Source organism: Cyrtonyx montezumae, unplaced genomic scaffold (assembly GCF_038088225.1).
Source record: "Cyrtonyx montezumae isolate F1298 unplaced genomic scaffold, pur_monq_1.0 scaffold_3, whole genome shotgun sequence".
In the NCBI taxonomy this organism is placed as follows: Eukaryota; Metazoa; Chordata; class Aves; order Galliformes; family Odontophoridae; genus Cyrtonyx; species Cyrtonyx montezumae.
In genome coordinates, this window is record NW_027072034.1 from 132,298,281 (window position 1) to 132,309,690 (window position 11,410).

Genomic DNA, 11,410 nt, shown 5'->3' on the forward strand with positions numbered 1-11,410 from the left:
TCTGAACAAACTCCGTGAGCCTCTGTGGTGGGAGAAATATTGGGCTTTATAGGTAGGAAACTCTTGGACTCGGTGGTCCTGAGAGCGTTATGAAGACTTACTTAGTGACTGCCAAAAGCACGGTGTATTCGGGTTGGTTCAATCTGAAACTCCCTTGACAGGAGATATTTTGCAAAGAATTCTTGATGCTAAATAGCTGGGTGCTAAATTGCCAGGTGCAACTTAGTGCTGCACATTGTTATCTGCTGACTGAAAATAAGGAGGAAAGTCTGCTATGGCAAAATGCCTTTCTTCCAGCATGATAGATGGCAGGCTGCAGCCAAATTGTAGTAGGGAAAAAAAAAAGCAGATGAGATCTTAGTTTGGAAAAAAGAAAGAAAACAAAACTAGGGAAAAGATGGAGAGCAAAACAAACCAAAAAAGCACACTGTGCCACTAGTAAAACCAGCCTGTCTGCTTTTCAAGTATTCTTCACTGCTGTATTCCAAAGAAGTTAAAAACCCAAAACACAGTGGAGGACCTGGCTGACATAGTCCATGGCTTGGGTTTGGGAATAGCGATTAGAATTGGATCATTCAGTTGGAAAGGGCCTTCAGAGATCGTTTAGTCCAATGCTTGGCAGCTTGTATGAATTGAGCAGTCAAGGAAGGGATCAGGCAGCCAATTTCAATGAATTTACTTCACTATGCTGCGATCTAGTAACAGAACTCAATGCTGTGGGACTTGTTTGGGGGTCAGAGTGTCAAAAAGATTAGACTTGTATGTAGGAGGTGATAGTTATTCGGAAATGTTAGCTTAAATGTGATCTTCACTCAGAAATACCCTGAATTACTGACTACCTATAGCTGTACGGTATATGGAGAGATGAACATCCGAGGAGTTCTTTTTTCTTACAAACTTTCCTGTTTCCATTTTCCAACTGGAGTCTTGTCAGAAAAAATAAAACAAAACTGACCTTTGTTCCGACCCGATGCAATGCATTTTCAGGGTTTCCAGTAGCTGTAGCACACTGTTACATCTTTCTACTCTGCTGCTTCTGCCTCGCTACTTTCCCCATAGGATCTGCTTTTGTCAGCATGAAGCAGTAGCTCAGTCCGGGCTATTAGAACTGACCTGGTGTCACTCTTCCGTGCTCTTTTGTTCCAAGCATAAAGTCACTTAAGAGTCAGATGGCAGTGCAAAAGAAACAGATAAAAATGATCCTGCTTCTGTTCACAGCTGGCATCTAGAATTCCTTACTTTTTAAATTATACTTCCCAGTTTTCTTAATTCTGTTTGAACTTTTATTGTTTAATGGTGCTTACAGGTTTTGTCAGGAGTCAGGGTAAGGAAGAAAGCACCCAGTCCCTAAAATGGAACCTAGAGTAAGTGGGTAAGCGAGATTTTACACTTCAGTCTCCTGCATTACTTGAAATTTCTGTTCTTTGTTGGCAAGAGGATGAAGCATCTCTAGGTGAGAAATTAGGGATACCAGCATTAGGTAATTACTGTTGGTTTTTTTAACACCGAGGGATTTGCTTCTGTATATGCCCAAGGTCACCTACCTCAAGCAGTTTTCCATCAGTCTGATCAATGTGGATAAGCTAGGAGGAGTGAGAACCAACCTCATTTAGATCAGGCCAGTAGGACAGCATTTTTAAAACAGAAGTGACAGAGTGGTTCTTCTGTCGTGGTTTGGAATCTTAAAGCGAAAGAAGCAGAAAACAGCTGTGGTGGCTGCATGGCTCTGAGCTGTGTAGGCATATTATCAAAAGAAAGAATAAGAACTGCCTTGTATAACACCTTCTTGCCTTTCTGTTGCTGTTAGAAAAGCCACAGGGTTTTTCTGGGTGGTTGTTGTTGTTTTCTTTTTAAAGTACTTTAAGAACACCTTATGCAAGCAAGCTGAACACTGGTGTTGGAGTATATGCAGTATGGCTGTGATTAGAGAGAATATGCTATTATGTGGCAGCCTTCTAATAACATCAAAAACTGAGATCTTTCTGCAAATACCAGTTTCCTATATTTTGTCTTTCATATTTTCAGAACAGTTTGAAAATTGTTGGAGTAGTTGCTTTCTGGGTCTTGGAGCCTCTTTTTATCTGTTGGACTGGCTTACAGAGTAATGTCCCAAACACCGCTGGGAAATGCCTTTTATCTGTCCTTGGGGAAGAAAGGACTGTGTAAGGGGGGGATAAGGATGATTAGCTTAACTGATTATAAATTATATTGCTCAAATTGTGCCTATGCAGCAGTTGTTAAACCATTCAGCTATGAGGCAGTGGAGTAATTCAGTCCATGTTTAGCAGGTTCCCACTATGTTCTTGGCATATTCAGGTTACTACTCTCAGCAGAGCAATAGATGGGGCTGTAAATATAAAGAACTATGTCTAGCTAAATAGGTGATGTCTGGAACAAATTGTAAACACTTTATCTTTGGCTTCTGGGTCACCATGTTCTCTGGGATAGCCCTTTGTTAATCCGCAGGGATGTCTTACCATAGCACAAGAAGATGAGCTCTGTGTGGTGTTGTAGTCTTCGGTTACAGAAAATACTGAACTGCTTAGAAAAGCTGGATGTAAAGCTTATGTGACATTTAGAAATGGGATTTATTAGGTGCTACTGTGAACATTTAGGGTGATTGATATAGACACTTCATAGTTTCCAGTTTCTATTCTTTTGGGCATCTGCAGCATCAGTAAGATAATACATATGTCACAATGCCACCTTCTATAAAAATACTTCAAGTACACTCTTCCAGATGTGTTACATGAAATTAACTGGCATTGGACAGCTGATTGCTTGTTTTTAGCATAGACTGCAAAATTGATTGTAGGTGTTCTTAGAACTCCTACAACCTTAAAACAGCTTTGTTTGTCTTGCAGGTCATAACAGGGTGAGCTTTTTTCTGTAGCTGTTGAAGGCAATGTTAAAAATTCCTGCACTGCACCTCCTTTAGAGAGCAAGGTGTGAACTGAAGAGCTGAGTTACTCTCGGGGTAGGTGACCTTATTTCTTCTATCTATCTTAGTGTCTGCAAAAAGCTTGAGAAGGGATAAGTTGAGGGGATTCTGTATGTAAAAGAAAAGAGTAATTTTGAAGTTGAACGTTTGTGCCAGAGCAGCCCTGACCCTGCTGTGCATTCAGACAGATGAGATATGTGCTCCTACATGCATTTAATGGATATAAGTAATCCAGCAACTAGAGTTAAGAGATTGTGGTAAAATGTGATGCGAGCATGTGCGAAAAACATGGCGAGGCAATGTAGGGTACAGTGGCTTGAAGTAATGAGGACTTCCCTGTCTGATTAATAAGATGCTCCAGAGAAACAAATGCAGCTCTGAGATGATGTCCATTGAAGAGCTGCAATGCTGCATGAAGATGAGCTGATCCATGAAAATTCAATTTTATCAATAGGCAGCTGAAGAAAATTAGAAGGCATCTAAATTTAGACACTGCATCATGCTCGCTACAGTACAGCAAAAACTGTCGCTTGGCTGCAGAAGTGAAGATGCATTACTGTAACATTGTGGTGGCAGAGGGCATGTACGTGTTGTCCCCAGTGAACAGATGCAGCTATAGCAGAAGGAGGGACCCAAAATATAACCAAAATGAAGGAAAGTGTGTGTATGCTGTGAATTTCCAAAGCACTGAAATATATTTTTAGAGTGAATGGACTGGAACTGCATATATTGCTTCGTGTTTAATTAAAAAATAAGTGTGTTACATCCGAAAATTAGGAACTTTTCTGGTGCTACAAGCTTGGTGATGTGCAGATGTTCAAGGAAGGGAGAGAAACGAAAGGAGGGTGCAGTTCTGCAAAGGACCTCACTTGGGATGCCCTTGATGTGTGAATTTGATTAGATGGCAAGGAGCCATCTGCCCATGAAGCCTGGAGCCAGGAGGGTGCATAAAAAATGAAATGACTTAGTAGCATATGGCAGTTAGAAAAGATGAGAACATGCAGTACGTGGACGTGATGGCTTTGAGTTCATGAACCATGTATTTGGAATGAGTGATTACAGTCCTTGAAATTATGTTCTTTCAAAGAAAGTTTTCCAAAATACAACGGCTAGATTTATTTTCATCTGCCGCAGCACAGCGTTTTGGAGAAGTGTTTTTACTGTGGGAGGCTTTCGCAGGAAAAGCTCAAATAAGGAAACTCAGTTAATTAAAATCTGGAACACGGTTCTGCAGCAAGGGTAGATCGTCTGAGCCCTGTGCCTGTGGCATGCCGGAGAATGCAGGGCCCCGGGGCATTATTCACGTTCATACTCAATTTAGCTGAAGCAGCTGGAGGGCGTCCAGCATCCTGTCCATTTGCTGTACAATGTAGGTCAAGCCCACGACGGAGTGCATGAGCTCAGGACAGAGTAGCCCTTTGCAAAACTTCTTTGCCTTTTTTTCTGCCCTTACGTTGTGTTCGGTTGGTGGATTTTTTACTCCATTGCACCCACGTTGTATGCTCACTAAACTGCGCACATACTGTGCTAGCTACAAGATGTTATTCTTACTCTTACCATCTTACTGCTGGCAAATTTGGTGTGGTGCTTTTGCTCGGGATTTCGTACTCATGCAAGCACTACGTAAACCTTTGGAATGGCAAACGGATTGGTGGGAAGGTTGGTTGGTCAGCACGTGTGGGGAGCACTGCACGCCAATGAGCAAGGGGCAGTCAGTGCTTGTGGGGCTGGGAGAAATGAGAAGGGAGAGAAACGAGAGAAATGAGTGGGCCAAGTGTCCACTCAGAATGAGCATACGGCAATTACACTAAATATTTTCAGCTCTCTTTCTGTAGGTTCCACTCTTGGCAGTAGTTTCGATCAGGTTTTCTGACTATTACATTGAAGTAGCAATCTGGGGTATCTAGGCGTCACTTCTAACTGGCAGGATTTGATTTCAGTCTTCTGATGGTTTCAGAAGTGCAACAAAAGCACTGCAAGGATCATATGAATGCAAATGGGATGACTACGTATGCATTGTTATCTTCATGCTTTAACTGGCCTTTGGTTGGGAACAGTGTCTCTTAGTGGAACTTTTTCACCTAAGAGTTACTTCTAAATAGATTCTGACTTCAGACACATAAATATAGGTAGGACAGTGACTTTTTGGAAATAAAGAGAGTGAATTACTCTTGGGAAGAGAGGAGGGAGAACTTCAGAAAATAATAAATACAGGGAATTGGCAGGAGGGACTGAGAATATTGTTAGAACAGAGATCAGCATCAGAATAAGGGCAAAAGGGAACAACAGAAGGTCAACCAAAACCCAGAAAACTCAGTTGTGTGTAACATCAATTTCCCTCGTATAGGCTTGCGTAGGAAGTGAGCGATGTTATGTATTGCAGTGAAGGTTTGCCTTCCACATTCAGAACTCAGTTAAATGATTTTCTCAGGTGCTGAAGTTCACAGCAGTAAAGCAAAGGTGAATGCAAGGGTCAGGAAGGTTTGAAAAATAGAGCTAAGAATGACTTCCCAGTCTTTGCTTATTGTTCTAAGAGCATTTTAGCCATTAAATAACTTTGATGACCTCATGGTGCATCTACAAACCAATTCCTCACTGCCCTGCTCTGTTATCCCTCCCATCCATATAGTATTGCTGTTTCTTAGTGTTTTCTCCACTTTTTCCAGTCATCTGGATGGAAAAGTCCTACCTCTACTTACTTCGCCATAGGCTTGACTTAACACTGAGGGTTTTTCCTTCATTCATAACTTGATGTTTGTTTTCCTCCCTGTGATGGAGGTTCCTCCCTGGATTTCTGACTCTCAAATCAACACGTTTCTGTTCTCATTTTTTGTTGTTGTTTTATTTTAAATATATTGATGTCCAATCTGCAGGCTGGCTTCAGGGTGTCTCATTGTAACTATACAGAATCGCAGAATTGTAGGGGTTGGAAGGAACCTCTAGAGATCATGGAGTCCAACCCCCTGCCAGAGCAGCTCCCTAGCCCAGGTTGCACAGGTAGGCGTCCAGGCGGGTCTGGAACGTCTCCAGAGAAGGAGACTCCACCACCTCTGTGTGCAGCTGTGCCACTGCTCCGTCACTGCACTGGGAAGGAGTTCCCACACATACTTTATGAGAGATGCTTTTTTTAAGAAAAAAATACATTTCAGCTGTACCATTCACATTATCATTCTGTCGAATTGATTTTCCACTTTTCCTATGAGTGACTTAATTTATAATCTAAATAAGGGTCTATGTTTACAACTAAAGGAGATTTTGTTCATTCAGGTTCTCTCCCCTTCTGCTAAAAATGCTAAAAATGAGAGCTTCGGTTCTATTCTGTCATGCTCTGCCCATCCATTCTTTTTTTAAGTTTTAATTTACCAGAAAAAAATATAAAATGTTCAAAAAATGAGCAGACGCCTGGCAGCTGAGGTCAGCAACTAATAATGCAAGTTCATCCTAAGTTTTGTTCTAAAATTACTTGTATTAATAATGAATAAGGACCAAGAAAACTATTCCAAAATTTGCTGCCTGGAAATTTGCCATCTCAGTTTCTCTCTCTCTTCATCCAATATAATTGTTGCAGTTCCTTTACATAATACAAATGAGTTAAATTGAATTCACTAAGATGATTAAAATATATATGGCTGTCATTAACTTAATTATAGCAAAAAAAACCAATGAATCACACAGGCTAATGTTTGCTGTCATGTTTGATGACATGCTTTGGTCTCTGCTGTTGAGAGAGGCCAACAAACTGTATTTCTAATGTTTAGGCATTTTTCTTGCAAGAATACTCTAGTGTCAGTTTCATACTCTCCTCCAGTCTGAGCGATGTGTTATTATTCATCGATAGCTGTTTTTAAAAGACGTATTTAAGCCATGCTGTTATGATAGGCAGTACTTTTTGATGTTGCTCTCCTGAAAGATTTAATAGCTGTTCCATTGTTTTCTTCTGTCTTTCTTCTTTTCCCTCTCCTTTTTATTGGTACAAAAGTTCACCATGGAAATCTACTGATAGTTGACAGAGAATGCTCATCCTAGAATCAAAGCTTTATTGGTTCTAGAAAGAAACAGAAATTCCCCAGCACACTGTTTCCTATATCATTTACTATATTTTACCTCATTTAGAAATAAACCTTAGCTGATTGTCCCTTTCAGTTGAAGTAAGCCAACAGGCAGATGGTTAATCCACGTTTTGATTCATGTTTCTGGAGTTCCTTACTTGGGTTGCTCCCAAGCGTTCATGTTTCTTACTAGTACCACTATGTCTGAATACTGATTCAGGGAAGCCGCTTTTTGACTCAGAGCAAAGAATCACAGGAGGGAACGGGGAGACTCGGAGGAGCCTCAGTAGACTGCTATTGTTTACATGACAGGAATGGTTTGTCAGGAAGCAGGCAGGTCGTACGAAGTAAACCAGGCACCTTGCTGAGGAGAAATCCCACATGACCGATCATTCGCTCCTGCTGGTTTCCCAACCTACTTTTCTCATCCAGAAATTGTGGGTCGGGTTTCGCTTAGTAAAAGTACTATTGATTTTCAAATAGTGTCACAACAGAAGTGGAGCAGTAGGAGATGAGAACTCACAGCTCACGGGCAGTAGTCAAAAGCAAAAAAGGCAGTTCCTTAAAGAAGCCATGATAAAGGCAGTGTCACAAACTACCTCAAAGGGGGATGAAACAAGAGAGCCCAAATTAACTAAACCGTGAGCTTTTCAATCATGTTAAAGATCATCTGTTCTAATCTCCTGCCATTGACAGGGTTGCTGACCACTAACTAGGTCAAAGAATCAGAGTGGTTTGGGTTGAAAGGAACCTTTAAGGTCAGGTAGTTCCAACCCCCTGCTATAGGCAGGGACACCTCCCTCTAGACCAGGTTGCTCACAGCCCCATCCAGCCTGGCCTTGAGAGCTTCCAGGGAGGGGGCATGCACAACCATGCTGGGCAACCTGCTCCAGAGAGATAATGAGTCTGATGTGAAAGAGAGGTGGTGGATATCATTTAGCCATAGTTTGTTAAGATGTGTGATATTGTGACACCCTAACAGCATGGTCTAAATGCTATGAATGTAACCTGCTCTATGAATCATAGAGCAACTGATGGGATGTATGGAGTGGAGTTCTGCAGAGATCTGTCACAAATGCATTACTGTTCAATACCCTCTTTAAAACCAAGGATGGTGGAATGGAGAACATGCTTGTAAAACTTGCGAATAGCGAGCATCATGTAGGACACCAGCTGTCTTGTCTTTTCATCTGATACTGATGAATATTGAATGGGCATAAGAATAGCTTTTCCTTTCCTGGCTGTGCCTGTGCTAATCAGTTACCTCTGATGACCTCTGCAAGGGCCTTCTGCTCAGCCCTCCCTTCTCCCCATGGCTCTTCCAGCCTGGCGTGGGTTCTGCCCTCTGCTTGTCACTGTGACTGCAGGAGCCACACTGACCTGTGCTCAGGGCTCACGTGTCATTGTCCTGCAGAGACACTGGCTGCATGATCAGTAACTAAGCAGTGTCTGCAAAGCAAAACACTTTAATAAAAGCTTTACAGAGTAAAAAAATAAAAAGCAAGAGAGAAAGAGAGACTAACCCCCCTACACCTGCTTTCACATACCTAAGTGTTTTTTTCCTGATTGATCTACATTTTTAGTAGATTCTATATCTTTCCCAGAGATTTGTAGATCTGCTAATGTTTGGCCCAGTGTGTTACTTTGCCATATTAGGAAGAGATCCTTTAAAGCTGGTTGAAGGTTGGTTTTCTTTTCACTTGTTTGGTTTTATGTTTGTTTGTTTGAGAGTGTTGTTTTTGCTGTTGTTTGTTTAGGTTTTTCTGGATCTCTAGAGTCCCTGTCTGGCAAAACAAGACTCATTTCCTCGGAGGCAAGTTACAAGAACTTCAAAGCTAATAATTGTCCTCTGTCTTTCAAGGTTATGTTGCAGCCTGGGGCCGTAGACTTCTTCCTGCTGGTATTTCCCACAGCTCTCAACAAGCTCCATTATGCCTCTAACTGTTGTGCTCCTCTCAGTATCAATAACCTCCCAACACTACCAAGGTCAAATACTGCATTTACAAAATACTTGAGCGTTCTCAGGTTGAGGGCAATCCTGTCTTTATCTGGGTTTATGGTCCTTTCCAAGAGCAGCCCGCTGCTCTGGCCGAATGGTGGGGGAATCATCCATTGCCCACGTAGTAAATGCCAAAACTGAAATACAAACTCTCAGAGCTTGGCTGAGTGCAGCCCCTTCAGCCTGGCAGCGTGGAGTTTTAACAGCATGTGGAGAGAGGAATGAAAAACAGGCTTTTAGGCACAAATAAGTAGCAAAATGTAAGAAAGGGCTCTTTATATGTGCTCTTACACTTTAAGATTTCTTGTTAATTGGAAAGAAAGCCTTATATGGGACCATCATTTCAAGAGGAAGATATGGCAAGCAATTCCCATTAGACACCAAGAAGCAGTAAACCTGGGTGAGGTGTTGAGTCATGTTCATTACATTTATTGTCTAATTTTGTGATGCTATCAAGCCCTAGCCACTGGAAAACCAGCCACTCTCATTATGTTTAGAATCACGGTGCTAAACAATAATGTGGTTACATTAGAAGAGTCATCGTTTTAACAGTTTTGCAGCCTTCCCTTTATATTTGAAGGGCAGTAAGATGAAAATTTCCAGGTCCAACTTTGATAGATCGCAGCTTATAATTATAGTCACATTGCATGGGAACGTGGACACACTGCTGGCTGGATTAGAGAATGAGACAGACAAGATCGAAGCCTCTCTGTAATTTTTTTTCTGCTCTTGAGTGAGCTAACGTGCCTATTTTAGGAATTTTGATGAGAATGTTGTCATACCTTTTCTTCTTTCCTCACTTTTATAGCTCTGAAGGTTTCAGCTGTTCTGCTTTGTTTCACTTCTAATAAATTTCTCTTTTGTTTGACCCTTATCCTTATATCCCTTATCCCCTATATTCATTTGACTGTGCTGTGCTCCTTCCTTCACTTGCCAGAGCTTTGCACCCACCCCAGAGCCATCCCCTCTTCCTCCCGGGAGGCAACTCCTGTCATCACCTCTCCCTCACTCCTCCTGACGTGAGAAGCTTGAGAAGCTTCCTGCTGAAGAGAAGGTGGTTCAGTGCCAACATTTATTTATTTAATACCCCCTTTCAAAACAATTTTACAATTTATGATGGAAAATACAGGAATGAGAATCAAGCTGTGGTTCCCAGAAGGATGAGGAAGAGCTGTGGGTCCACCTGCCACCCTGAGTCCCACTCTGAACTGTCAGAGGTGACAGCACTATGGGCTAAAGGGCTGTGGCCTTGGTCCAACAAAGTGCTGCAGCAGACTTTAGAACCCCTTGCAGGTCAAAATTATTGCAGCCATGTCATGCAAAGTTCTCATCCAGTATAAAGTCACCCCAAAAGATAAAGCATTCCAAAAAGAAGTTATGTTTTTTGCTAACAGGCCTTAGAACAGATCACTGATTTTCTTTCCACCTGGGTTTAATTGGACAACTTCCAGCTACCTGTAAGTCTTACTTTGGTCAGTTGTTTTTTTTTTTTTTTTTCCCTCAGAACTGTTTTTGCCTCAGGGCAAAGTGATTCCTTGATATGTAGACTTTATCCCTGCTCTTCTTTTCACTGCTATTACTACATCTGGGTCTGTACTGCCTTCACCTTGGACCTTGCCTTACACCAGTGATCTCCATTGCTATGACAGCCAGCAGCAGCACCACCACCCACAAAGAGCTCTCCCACAGCCATAGAAATGTCACTTGTGTTCAATACTATCAGCTGGGATTCAAAGAGGATCCCAAAAGAGATCTACGATGGCTCTGGAGAGAAGCTGCTGGGCAGACGTCCCTCATTGCCAAAATGGCCAAAGATAAGGAACACAGTACCACTGTCTTGGAAATATGTAAGGAGAGGGATCAAAAGTACTCAGACTAGTGGAGCATCTGACCAAGGCTTTGAAGAGAGCCAATACAAAATCCAAGAATGTCCATGTATTGTGCAGTGCTGGGGGACATTTGGTTGCAGACAGTGTGGAAGAGGGAATGTTGCTCCCAAAGTCCTCCCAAGGACTTTGCTGGTACAGCACCAAGCCTCCCTTATGCAGGAGCTGGTTTCCTTCTTCTGAGGAAGGGTATCCATATACCATGATAGGAATATTGTCAGAGTGGTGACATTAGGGACAGTGGGTAGCTTACGGACAAACAAGATTTGAAAAGGTCCTAGGCCAACAAGGACTAGATGAGGGACAGGCCCCTTGGTGGGTACTTGGCTTCCTTTTCATGGCACATGTTAATTTCTGGGTGTGCTGCCAAGCATCATAGTTGGCTGGCATGGCTGTGCAGTCTCCACAGTTACCCTGCACCCTGACCTTCCTGCACAGAGATGTTCCCTTCTGTGGCCCACCACATCTCAGAACCATTGATTACATCACATCCCCTTCCCTCGGTGGCTGAACCACCTCTTCTAAGCCCTTCGTT